Raw genomic sequence first — 14,304 nt, forward strand, 5'->3', positions numbered from 1 at the left:
GTTGCGCAAAAACATGTACAGTAGAAAAAGCATACTGGCTGTCAGTAAAAATGTTCACACATTTACCCTTTGCTAAGGTACATGCCCGTGTCAAGGCAATCAATTCTGCTGCCTGTGCAGATAAGTGTGTGGTAAAGGTTTCGCTTCTATAATCTCAGTATCAGAAACTACTGCATATCCTATTAGGTTCTGTCCTGCAGGACCCCTTTTGCACAAGCCATCCACATAGTATGTCACCTTGGCATCATTCAAGGGGACATCCGTGAGATCTTTTCTAGGCGGTGTCTTTTGCTCAATCACCTGCAGGCAGCGGTGTGGTGTGCCATCTGCAGGGGTTGGGAGCAAGGTAGAAGGGTTCAAAGTCGTGCATCGTTCAATTGTCATATGAGGTTGGCTCAACAATATAGTCATACAGGAAAGATGCCTAGCAGGGGAAAGATATGCTACCTTCTCGTGCAGTAAAATAATTGCAACTGCATGAGGCACTCTCAAAGTGAGAGGGTAGAACAAAACTATTGAGGCCGAAGCCTGTACTGCCATTGCAGCTGCAACTACTGCTTGTACACAGTGAGGTAAAGACCGTGCCACTGGGTCTAGTTGTGATGAATAATAAGCAATGGGGCGGTGCTTGTCCCCATGCTGTTGTGTTAACACTGATGTCATATAACCTTGCTTGCAATCTACAGCTTGGAAAAAAACATTTATGATACTTTGGTAATCCCAGAACTAATGAGGACGCTATTAACTGTTTCAGTTTGCAGAAAGCAAATTCTGCTTCTGGTGTCCATTGTAACAAGTCCTGTGCTGCCATAGGCTTTTTATATATCAGGTCAGTCAGTGGCACAGATTCCAAGGCATAGTTTGGAATCCAGCTTCGGCAAAAATTAGTTGTACCCAGGAAGGACATAATTTCCTTCTTGGTAGTGGGTTTTGGTGCTTGCAAAATTGCTACTTTTCTGTCCTCATCTAATGTTCTACCCTCTTTGGATATTACATACCCTAGGTATTTGACTTGTTTTTTCCAAAGCTGCAGTTTATTTTTGTTTACCTTATGTCCTTCAGTGGCTAAAAATCGTAATAGCACTATGGCATCTTCTTTGCAGTCTTGCTGGATGGGGGCCGCCAGCAGGATGTCATCAACATAAAGTAAAATCTGACTGCCTCTTGGTGGGGTAAATCCCACCAAGTTGCTTGCCATTTCTTGTGAGAATATTGTCGGATTTTCACAATATCCCTGTGGTAGTCGCGTATATGTATACCTTTTCCCCTGAAATGTGAATGCAAACCAATACTGACTGTCAGGGTGTATCTGTATCGAAAAGAACGCATTGCTGATGTCTACCACAGAAAAATATTTCTGTTGAGGTTTTAAATCATTCAACAGGGTGGGTGGGTCTGGCTGTAGGTGCCCTCGGTATTACTGTGTCATTTACAGCTTGTAAATCTTGGACCATACGCCATTCTCCATTTGCTTTCTTAACAGGAAATAAGGGTGTGTTACATGGTGAATCAGGAGATTCCACCAGTACCCCTTCCTTAAGTAAAGCTGCTATAATAGGTTTGATTCCTACCTCTGCATCTTTTCTTAAGGGATACTGTCTTTTCTGTGGTCTAAATGCTGATTTTGGCGTGATAGTAACTGGTCCTGCTGTATGAATAGGTCCTACATCTGACTTTCCTGTTGACCAGAGAGTTTCTGGTATATTCTGTAAGGAATTCTCTTCCTCCTTTAATAGGAGTGCTAATCAGCTGTCCTTGCTAGACTGCAAGTGTACGGCTGGGTGGGTCTGAGTTATCCAATTCAGCTTCTGTATCTGTATTCCCTGTTCTGACAGTTCTAATTCTGTCTGCCTTTCCCATCTCGTAACTTTTTCTCCTAAGTCTGCCCATTCTATGTTTCTGTCCTTGGTTAAGCTAACATGTGGTAATCGATTAGATTTATAAAGTGCAAAGAACTCCTGGGGCAATGAACAGCTGGCTACACTGTTCCCTTCCATGTCCCAGTACAGATTACGTAATATCAATCTGTTTGCACAATTTTTAAACAATTCTTGCTCATATTCTTTATCAGGTCCTGGTGTGTTACAGTAATACAGAGCACAGTGCAACAGGTGTTGTTTGTCAATGTCAAGGGAGGGGAACTTACTGATGCCTATATTCATTAATTCTTCGGTCACAGTCCCTGGACCAGTCGTAACCACGTCCTGACTGTACCAATAAAACACTTCACCCTCCAATTGCACTACAAAGGTATCAATTTGTCGCTGTGCTTCCATACCCTGCATGGTCAGAATTACTGCTATACCAAATAGCTACATAAGGCCTCTGCCCAAGAGGTTTACTGGGCATTTTGCAGAAACAACAATTTTGCTTTTCTGGGTCAGTCCTGAAACAGGATCAGTTATTGCGATGCCAAGGGTGACAGGTTCCCAGTACAGCTGCCCATTAGCTGCTTTTACTAGTATATAATCAGGTGACTCTGAATTTTCTGGCAGTTTGGAGGGATGTATCAGGGTTCGTGATGCCCCTGAGTCACACAAAAATTTAACCTCCCTCCCTTCTACCAAGAGGGTAACTTCTGGTTTTGTGTCTGCTAAATAGAGCTCTAAGCTCAATAAAGCTAAGTCCAATATTTCATTTTCTTCACTATCCGTAACTTCCTGCACTTCCTCTATTTCTTCTGTCACATCCTCTACTCCTTCTATCACATTCTCATTTGTCCTTTCTCTGCTATTCCCTTCCAGTGATTCCTGACTATCATATAGTCAGTCCTCACCCTCTTTGTCTTCTGTGGTTGCCTTCTTGATTTTCTTGCAATCCATTGCCAAGTGTCCCTTTTTACCACATTTAAAACATTCACCCCTTTTCTTTCGCCCTTCAAAGTCCTCTGATCACTGATCAGATTGCTTGTTTCCCTGGGCATTTCTCTTGCCCTTTTTCCCGGACTGTACTACATAAACTTCTGCTCCATCTTCTACAGAAAATACTTGGGCTTTCTTTTTCTTTTTGCTACTAAAATGCCTTTCGGCATGCCTACCATATTCAAGTAATGACTGTAACCTGCTTGTACGATGATCTAACATGTGTTTTGTAATAAAACTGCTTATGGGTATAATACTGCCTTTCAAAAATGCATTCTTTAACTGCTATTCATATGGGGAATCTTGTGTTTGATCTTCAGGAACCTGCATTCCACAGTGGTTATTAAAACATTCTAATAGTCTAGCATAATATCTGTCAACAGTTTCACCATCTTGTTGGATGCATTGATTAATGCAAGTCCAGTCTGCCCTAGGCTTCGATTTCTCAGAGATGCGGTCTGTAAGACCTTTTACTCTGTTGTCTATCTCTGCGCTGCTATGTGGGAGGGGTCTGTGTGCAGCGTCACGGGGATTCCAGTTGCTACTAATCATGTGCCAATCTGGTCCCACAATTTGTCTAACTATTTTTTCTACCTCTTCTCCGTTTAAATTATAACTTAACCTCATTCCTTGTAAATCTTCTGAGAACTTTCTAAAATTAACTTTTGGATGGGGAATTCCCTCAGTGGCTTTCTGGATATCTTCCGGAGTCCAGGGTCTATACACTAGAATAGTTGGGTCCTGGCCTTCCTGTCCTGCCTGAGGATTAGGTACTTCTATGAGTGGACATATTTCTTCTTCACCCATAGACCGTGAATTCTTAACCATTTGATATAACTCAATGTCTTCATTCAAGTTACCTGGCCATGTTCGAGATTTGGTCCCGATGGGATCTCTAATAAAGGGTTTTGCTTTTGTAATGTCTCTATTTTCAGTGACAGCAGGGTATAATGAGGGTGGACTAACCTGTTCACTTGCTTCATATTCTGGTAAGGGAGGTGGAGGGGCCGATGCTATTACTAAATTATTGTCCTCCTTATCTAAAAACATCGCTTTTGAATTATTATTCTTTTGTTCCCTACTGTTTACCTCCTCAATCCACCTGTGTGCCTGAGGAATTCCTAATTGGCATTGGTTTTTTACCCAACCTTTGGAATCGGTTTTGAGCTGTTTGACAAGTTTGATAAGTAAGGATTTTTTTAATTTACTGTTTAATTCATACTTATTAACCCATTTTGAATAGTATTTAATATTATCAGCATGCTGTGATTGCATGTATTTTGCGTCTTTGGTTAACGGCGGATTTTAGGGTCTTTTTGAGCAATTATTACTCATTTTGTTCTACCCTTTTAATCGTTACGTAACCTCTCTTATTTTTAATGTGGTACCACAAATTTTGTTATAGTCTCTTCAGAATGACTACCTACCTACTCTGTTTTCCCTGATCTATGACAAGACAGTAATCTTTTCTGTCCCTGACTTGTAAAAATACAGTCTTGACAAAAACAATACAAATCTAGTCCCCGATCTAAAACAGAAAAAAGTAGATTCACCTTACCTGAGCCTTCGTGATTGATCACCTGGTTCGTGAAAACCCATCCTTCAGTCGCAGATCAGAAAGTGGCTGGCCTCTTTTGTACGACAATTCAGTCAGAGGGTTTTTCAAATAAGAAGAACCAGTGTGGTTTCTTCCCCGTATGATCTGAGGCGAAGTGAGGGTTTCCAGCTCAAAGGACCAATCTGTCAAAGGAAAAAACTTCAAAGACCAATTCACGTTAGGTTCAGGTATGGCACCTTTTATTACTTGCAGCAAGGAGACAAAAACATGCACATACAGGATTTTGCCTAACTACTAACAGGAAGTATGCTCTTCTTATACTGTTCTACAAAACGTTGCTTTCTATAGTTGACATAATTAAACACAACTTTCTGTATTGTTCTACAGCAGATGTTACTCAGATTTTCTGCTGACATGACTGGATTTATGAAAAACATTTGAGAAAAACAACCTGACCTTGGGGGCTTTAGCCCGCTACAAGCTTCTATTGTGTAGTTCTAATACATGTGTTACATTTCAAGGTACTTTTATAGCTTAGACACAACTAAACGCTGATTGCAATTCATATTTTCAAGCAGTCTTTGTTCTTATTATCAATAGCTTCTGCAGCTGTGTATTTTCTCACAGCATAAGCGGAACTCCTTGTCTAAATCACATAACATTAATACAAGTGATAGATCTAGTTATTATTTTCCTGACACAAGCAGAAATTATCTGCTTCCCTGTAAATTTCCAGAGCATAAGCAAAGATTATAACTGCGCATATTTCATGACAATACAAGATTGGAAAGCTTATGCAGTTTGTATAGATTTATGCAGTGTGAAATAGAATAAATGTGTTAACCCTTTTCAAACCTTAAATGCACTAAGCTTATTTTTAATACATACACTAATGCATATTTTTCTAACATTAACATAGAGAGGTACCTACAAATGAGGGAGATGCTCCCAATGTAAATTTACTGATGAAGGTACTGAATGTGAAATGGCTGGAAATTTGTATAATTTATTACTGGAGGCAAGATTCAACTGCCAAACCACGGGAGAAGTATATATAGCTTGTTGGAAAAAATGGTTAAACGTTTATGTAGGAAAAATGCCGAATGTACTTATAACCTGGATTTACAAGCACATGTATTCAATTGCTAAAAAGATGAAAAGACTGCCTTAGACAGACATATTAGGCAAGACAGTGGTGATTGTGAATTTTTATTTACAATTAAAAGAAATAATTGATGAGAAAGGGGGTGATTGGAGGAATAAGTTGGAGATGAGAAAATTCTATTGGCAGTTAAAGACCAATACAACTATCTCCATCAGATTAAAGGATGTTGTCAGTATTTCAAGTGTTTTGAAACTCAGAGCATCATGTTTTTGAAATGAAATGAATTAATTATTTTTCACATGTATTTGTTATGAACTGATTTTTTTTTTATTTTATGAGTTAATATTTGCACATTTTGTTTTTTTTTAAAAGACTGTCCCCAGGATTCTGCAACCTCTGCATGGTATGCAGGAATATTGCAAGAGCTGCTGCAGGCAATATGGCTGATGTGTGATCCAGGAATGAGCTCCCTGGACGTGCATGAGCACTTCTGCACTATCCCTGCATGGACACAGCTCTTGTATGATAATTACCTCATTGTCTGGTGAACACCATGCAAATGAGGTGAATTAGCGATCCAGAAAGCAGGCAGATGTCCGTGCAGGAATGGTGTAGACTCCAAAAATGTATTCAGCCAGTAGCTGAATACATTTTTGCAAACTACAAAACAGAGGCATGACAGTTCATAAAAAAACATGTATTATAAAGGTTAGGCATGCCAAAGTCCAAATATATGGCCATAGGCATAAAAACTAGTTTCAAAATTAAAAAAATAACTTTTTTTGGCCAATTTCAGCTGTGTAAGCATAGGACAGTGGTGCACAAATGGGATCGGACTGAAAATAATAAAAAGCTTGAAATAAGCTTTTAAACCAAAATCATCATGTTGCCATAATAGTCAATGGCATGCATAACATAACAAGACCATGGAATAGTGATTGCTAAGGGGGAAGGCTGAGTGTCGGTTTTGTAACCATGCATTAGCAGTCAATTCTATGCAAATGAGGGGAATGATACTGAATCACAGATTTCCACTCATTGCTAGCTTGCACCCAACCATGTAGGTGCAGTAATACCATGGTGTAAGCCTAAGAGCTAGATGACTTCATAAGGGGGTGTGCCATGCATGCTGTAAGCTTATTGGAGCTCTGTGGCCCATGTTTGCCCTTAGCTAAGCACAACTGAGGAAGGGGGTGTGTCTGAGGCTGCCTAGCAGTATTCACATTGCTTAAATGGATGTGCATGCTGTGCACCAGGTTTTAAACAAAAAATAAATAAACCAGAAAATAGTAGCTCTGTTCACATCTGAGCACTGGGTTTGCGTGGTGTGCCTCGGGGCTTAAACAGGAAGGCAATGGGAAGGGAATACAGCAGTAGGTAGGAAATCAAGGAGAACCAGCATAGCTGGCAGGTGAAATGTATCAGAATCAGTCAATTACATAGGCAGCAGCCCAGCCCAGCACACTACTATAAACTATGCAAACACCATTCACTCTGGTTTTTCCCACAAACTCTACAACACCGGTGTACACAAAAGGGGAAAATTTACCTAACAAAAGCAACAAAATGATAGGGGCTGCTTTTGCTCTCATAAATCAATATGTGGAAGAGGTTGAGAGTGGTGAGGATAAGAATGTTAACAACCAACCCACAGTGAGGAGAAGGAGAAGAGTGTACAGACCCAGGTTAACCTACCTGGGGCTACATGAGCTGGAGATAGAGGAGTGTTATAGGGTGGACAGGGACCCCTTACAGCAAATTGTTGAGCTGTGCCTGCCACGCCTCACACACAGAACCAACAGAAGGGAACCCATCCCATTGGATACCAAGGTATGTGTAGGCTTAAGAATACTAGCCACAGGTACCTTCTAAAGGCCAACTGGGGTTATCATGGAGATCTTACAGGCATCAGCATCCAGGGTACTCCACCAGTTACTGGATGCCATGTCAGCACATGCTGGTGAACATATATATTTCCGCAACTCTCGTGAGGCATTCACCAGCAATATGCGTCTCTTCCACCAAATAGCAGAATACCCAAAGGTAGTGGGTGCTATAGACTGCACATACATACACATCAAAGCACCACCCAGTGAGCAGGGTAAGGTCTACAAAAACCACAAGGGATTCCCCTCCATTAACTGACAGGTCATGTGTGATGCCCAGGGCATTATAACGAATGTGGTATGCTGGCAGCCCTGGAGGCTATTATGACTCCCACATCTGCCATATGATGCAGCTGTACCAGAGATTTGTCAGTGGGGACATCCCATATGGCCACCTAGTGGGGATGTTGGTTACACACTGGAGCCATGGTTGATGACACCCATCAGAAATGGACACACACCTGAGCAAAAACTCCATAATGAGGCACACCCACAAACCAGAATCATAATAGAGCATGTATATAGGATGCTCAAGTCATGGTTATGGTGCCTGGACATATCCAGTGGACCCTTGCAGTACTTGCCAGCTACATGCACCCAAATTTCCATTGCATGTGCCATGCTACATAATATGATCCTGTGTAAACAGCTGCAGCAAGAACAGCATGGGGCAGGGCCACACAGCCCCCCATCATTGCCAAGATCAGCACAGGCACAGATTGACTTGGAGGAGGAAGAACCTGAACCTGCCCCTGTAGGCAGAAGGAGGTGTGCCCAGTATGCCCAAGCTTTGGCAAAGATGCAATGCATAGCACATACACTGACATGGTATGATCCCAAGGAATGATCCCTCTATCTGACTCGCACATACAGTAAAAGGGATGCCAAACATGACAATACCTGAGCTTAACCATGTATAGAGAGTGTACTATGTACATCCGACATAGTCAGACCCTCCAGCACCATCCTCAGTACTAGCACAGCCACAAGGTAAGTCTCTCTCCCTATCAATTGCTGAATGGAGTAGTATGTTCTGCTACTTGTATCTATGGTACAGAAGTGAGCATGCAAGGGAATCGGGTGGCTGAATGGGATCCAGCAGACAGTAGACACCTATATGGACAGCATGAAATCCATAACAAATACTGGTGTCAACATAGTAGGCAGTACTAGACAAGGTGAAAAATCCCATCACAGGACATGTGGTGGGCCAAATGTGTGATCATAGTACACACACATGCATGTCAGTGAGGCTCATATACCCAACAACAGTCTCAGCCAGAAGAACAGGTGTAGATGACCACAAAGAATGGCTGTGCTATGGCATCCAATGGCAATGGGGACAGCCACCCACTGACAGACTACAACAGGTCAGGCAGATGGATGTTAGTTCGGAAAAGTAAGAAGTCTGAAACTGAAATGTAGGTCAATAAAACCTAAGATCTGTACTACACTGATATGCCTCTAGTCTGCATGATAGGTCAGAATACAGAATGAAATGGAAGCCAGCAGAGTACCTGAAATACCAGTACAGTCATAGCAAATGTTTACAGTTGTCAGGTGTGACCCCCCCCCCCACAATCCTATGTAGAAATGTAGTAACATGTACTTGTAGGTATAATAACAGAGGAGCACAGATTACCTGTGCTGTCCAAATTAGCAGAATAGATTGTTGCATGTGTACAATATGCAGGGCTCTGTATATTAGGTTGTTGTAAGCTGTATATCATGGGGAATTGGTCAGCATGAAGGCATGGAGGGTTGTGTCCCCATGGCCTATGACCAGTACTGTTGATGACAGGGCCATGTTCTGACAGCTGCAGTGCCAAACACAATGCATCCCAGCAAGACCTAATCCAGCAGTAATCCATACTAATTGTTCAGATGTAATATCTGTCACCATCTGAAAGATGGACATGGCATGAATGTGGGCCCAGACATACACACAGTCCACATGTGGAAGTACCCTAGACAGAAAGTGTATAAAATGTTGCTGTCAAATGGACACACCTTTGGAATTGTACATACAGGTTAGCAACAAATTAGTTGTCTGTGTAGTATGGAATAGTGATATAGTCTGGCCAAACACTCGCAGATCACAAAAGGCACAGTTATGAAGTACTGAGAAACCACTGATGTCCCCACACACGCCAGCATAAGGGGAATGCCCCACATATATCTGTGAGACAGATGCAAGAAGCTTCCATAGCACACATGCACTCAGATCACCCCACCATCATCCACAGGTTCATTACAGGTCATATCCCTGCTGTTGGGAATGAGTACACTATGACCCCCACTTCTGTATGGGAATACCCACAGAATGCAGCATGCTGAAAAGGTGCCCCATGCAGGTGTGTCCCTAGCTGTAAGCAGCACCCTGCCAGCATCCACAGCAATGGATTACTAAGGACAGACACTATTACCATTAACACCTTGCACACCTAGCCTGTCACCCCAGTGGAATCCAGTGGCTTGCAGCCTGGGACTGTAGGAGTGACAGAATGCACTGGCCTGCTACAGATGGCCTGCATCACTACCTAATGCCCTACAGTCCTCTGTCAAAGGCCTGTGTCTCACCCATACTGCCATGTATGTTATCTCATGGAGTTCCAAATAACGACATAACACAGTCCACAGAACACAAATTCAAGGCCATGTTGACAAATCCCAGTAGCATGTCCACCATTTCCTACTGCATGAATTGTGGACCAACCCCTAAATACTGCTGGGATGAAGTGATAAGTATAGGGATACTTATCAGATATCACTTGCATAATGATAGGAAGAGGATAGAATAACAGAGGGGGGTAGAAGCATGGACAGCATGGAGTGTGTGTGAAGTCTAAAACTCTGATATGTGCCCATACCATCCCTGTCTGCAAACCCAGGAATGGATGGCTACAAACCTATTCGTAAATCACAATGTGAAGGGGAAATGACCAGATATATGAGCCCTGCCTCTGGGTAACCTGTGTGAATCTGTACAGCTGAGAGGTACGGCCACAGCAGGATATGGCCATTCTGTGACGTCAATAGATATACAAGTATGGGATCCTCAGCCACCACAGTACCAAGGTACTAGACCATTTACACAGACCCATCAGCAAGTGTCTACAGCTCCCCCTCCAGAATGGCACGAGTGTGCAAGAATATGTAGGTTACAGACCACAATACTGGACACAGCTTCATTCATCTTGTATTCTCTTGGAAATTATTGTGAGCTAATAAGTATATCTGTTAGTAGTTGATGACATAATACATCACAGTGTAAAGCAGTACATATGTCTGAATATCTCTGCTAACACCAAAACCATGTAGCAGAAGCAGCACAAACACAATTAGTTATAGTATCCTACTATCCTTTGCCCACTGTGACTCCATATTGTCAACCTATCTACATATATCCTGCAGAAACAGGTTGCTAGCTGTAGGTGTAGAACACAAATGCCTGCACTGGAATACAACCTACCTGGAATGGATTCACACATTCAATACTGAAGGTTGTACTTGGCATGCTCTCACACCTAGAGAAACAAAGCCCATGTCTGACAACAAAATACAGAAGGGTCATACTGGGCATGCTCCAACACTTACATGAAGCACATGTCTGACAACAACAGTGGACTATACATATCTGTCAGTCACAGATTTCTGTTTACATATACCACATTGCACACCAGTCTTGCTTTGCACACACTTCAGATAGGAATACACACATATATCCAAAGACAACACACTATAATAGGTGAAACATACACAAACAGATATGTGGGGAAGAGAGAGACAGACAGTGACAAAGAGCTTCCCATCATGAGGCCTGTCCCACCCACCACACATCCAATTGGTCAATATCACATGATGTGCCGATGTCTTTCACTGTAGACATTTGCTTCTGATAGCCCTCAGCATTATAGTGTCTGTGGTGCTTGTGATAACTGTGCAACATGACAGTAGATGTCATTATTCATCCAGCAGTCGTATACACAGTCCTGTCAAATGTAAAGTTGTGTGTGACTGAGTGTTGTGTGCGCGTTTCCAGAGGAATGGTTTATGGCCCATTCACACGTATTGCATTCCCCAATGTCCTAGTTTAGCTAGCCTGCTGATGCCAGTCATCTTGAAATACCCCTTTGGAGAAGTATCATTCCTATAAGCTCTGTGGTGTGTGCAATAAGTGTGTATTGCTATAGTATGATGTACTAGTTAGGTAGGAGTTCTAATCCCAGACATGGCAACTGTGAAACTCTGTGTGTGTGTGTTTATGTGTGTAGGGATCAATGAATGTGAGGCTATTCATAGACACTACATGTCCCATTGCCCTACTGTAGCAAGCCTACTGATGTCATTCACCTTGAAATACACTTTTGGATAAAAGCTACCCTATAAGCACTGTGGTGTGTGCAATCACTGCGTAATGCTATAGTGCAACACGCTAGTTAGGTAGGAGTTCTAATTTCAAATATGGAAACTGTGAAACTCTGTATGTGTGTGTAATAATAAATTATTTTGAGGCCATTCACAGTCACTACACCTCCCATTGCTCTACTTTAGTAAGCCTGCTAATGTCAGTCACCTTGAAATACCTCCTTGGATAAACTTCAGTCCTGTAATCTCCATGGCATGTGCAAAACTGTGTAATGCTATAGTATGATGTATTAGTTAGGTAGGAGTTCTAATTCCCAGACTTGGCAACTGAGAAACTCTGTGTGTGTTGAGAGTAATGCTTTTGAGGCCATTCAAAGTCACTACATTTCCCATTGCCCTACTTTAGCAAGCCTGCTGATGTCAGTCAACTTGAAATACCTCCTTGGACAAAACTCAACCCTGTAAGCTCTGTGGTGAGTGCAGTAACTGTGTAATGTTATAGCGTGATGTACTCATTAGGTAGGAGTTCTAATCCCAGACATGGCAACTGAGAAACTCTGTGCGTGTGTGTACAGAGTAATGCATTTGAGGACATTCACAGTCACTACACATCTTATTGCCCTACATTAGCAAGCCTGCTAATGTAAGTCACCTTGAAATACCTCCTTGGACAAGAGTCAACCCTGTGAGCTCTCTGGTGCATCCAATAACTGTGTAATGCTAGAGTGTGATGTACTTGTTAGGTAGGAATTCTAATCCCAGATATGGCAACTGTGTGTGTGTGTGTGTGTGTGTGTGTGTGTGTGTGTGTGTGTGTGTGTGTGTGTGTGTGTGTGTGTGTATGTATGTGTGTGTGTGTGTGTGTGTGTGTGTGTGTGTGTGTGTGTGTGTGTGTGTGTGTGTGTGTATGTGTGTGTGTGTATGTGCCTGTAGAGTAATGCTTTTGAGGCCATTCACAGTCACTACAATTCCCATTGCTCTACTTTACCAAGCCTGCTGATGTCATCTACCTTGAAATATACCTTTAGAGAAAGGATAACCATGTAAATTCCATGGTGCATGCCATAAATGCGGAACAATGTAATAGCAGTAACTACACAGCTATGGGTTTGAATCTCATCTGTGGCAAGTGTTTGTCTGTGTACATATGTATGTGTGTATCTCAAAGATTTTGTCCCCGTTTACAGCCAGTACACATCTCAGAGTCTGACTTTAGCAGTCCTACAGATATCATCCACCATACAAGTACCTTTTGCAAAATCTATACCATGTCAATTTAGTGGTGCATGTGGTAAATGTGTAACATAATGGCTTATAAAGGTTGTTAGATAGAGGTTTGAACCTCACCGCTAGCAATTGTAAATGTGTTATTAGGGTAAAATTATTTTTGGGCTCTCTCACCCACTACATCACCCAATGCCAGTATTTACAAGGGCTGGTGATATTCCTAACTGTAGAAGTACCTTTGGACAGCATCTGACCAAAAATCTCCGTGGCATGCGTGATGAATGCAGTACACTGTAGTAGCAATATATAGCTAGATAGGGGTTTGAATCTCAGTACTGGCAAGTGTGTGTTTGTCATCAGTATCCTGTGTGGCGGTTGCTGTGATTATGTAATGACAGGATGCATTGTGGGGTGGGTTTTGCTAAATTATTATATTGAGGACCTACTATATGTCACAATGTCCACCTTACAATGACAACAGATGTCAAACAGCAGAGAGCCTGGTATAGACTATCCATAGCTTTGCATGTGACATTATGGATCAGTGAACAATATAGGCAACCCTTGTATTACTCAGAGAACACTCCCCATCCATGTCTCATACACAAACACAATTGGCTATGCAACAACCACTATACTGGTAGTTCCCTGCATATTGCTCACAGATAGTAACCATGGTCTGATTGCAGTGGACTACATGCCTGTTGACCCCAACACTGCCACTGACATCAGAATGTAATGTGATGTGTAACATCTACTGACTGAGTGTGTGTTATCCAGCAAGTAAAAGGGCATGGCACCCTGTTCCATCCCTACAATAGCCAAATAAATGCTTACAGTGGTCCTTTGCTATGTTCCCCACTGGACGACTGCAACAACTGTAGAGTCTGCAAATGTAACCTACAAAGGGAATACCATGCCTTATACACATGCCCTGTATGGACAGATGCCACTAACTCCACTGAATACATGTATCATGCTGTCAATGTAGTTGCAGGCATGATCTCAGTTCCATAGCCAAGTCTCACCACATGAAGTCATGATGCCACATCAGATGATAACAATCTGTCCACACAACCTGCCACAGAGACCCCAAGTACACTTCCACACGTCACAGAACACAGAACTTGCATGTGGGACATGTGCACAACCCAGACACTGTCCATGTTATGGAATATAGATCACATACATGGCAAGCAATGCACTTCACTGGCCACCCACAATAGTAACCCAGATGAGTGGATGATGAATACAATACCCACCTGTGTGGGCAAATCTATGGACTACACCCCTGAGTCA

This window comes from Protopterus annectens, chromosome 7.part0, assembly GCF_019279795.1.
Source record: "Protopterus annectens isolate FY-2018-M chromosome 7.part0, PAN1.0, whole genome shotgun sequence".
Taxonomy (NCBI): domain Eukaryota; kingdom Metazoa; phylum Chordata; order Ceratodontiformes; family Protopteridae; genus Protopterus; species Protopterus annectens.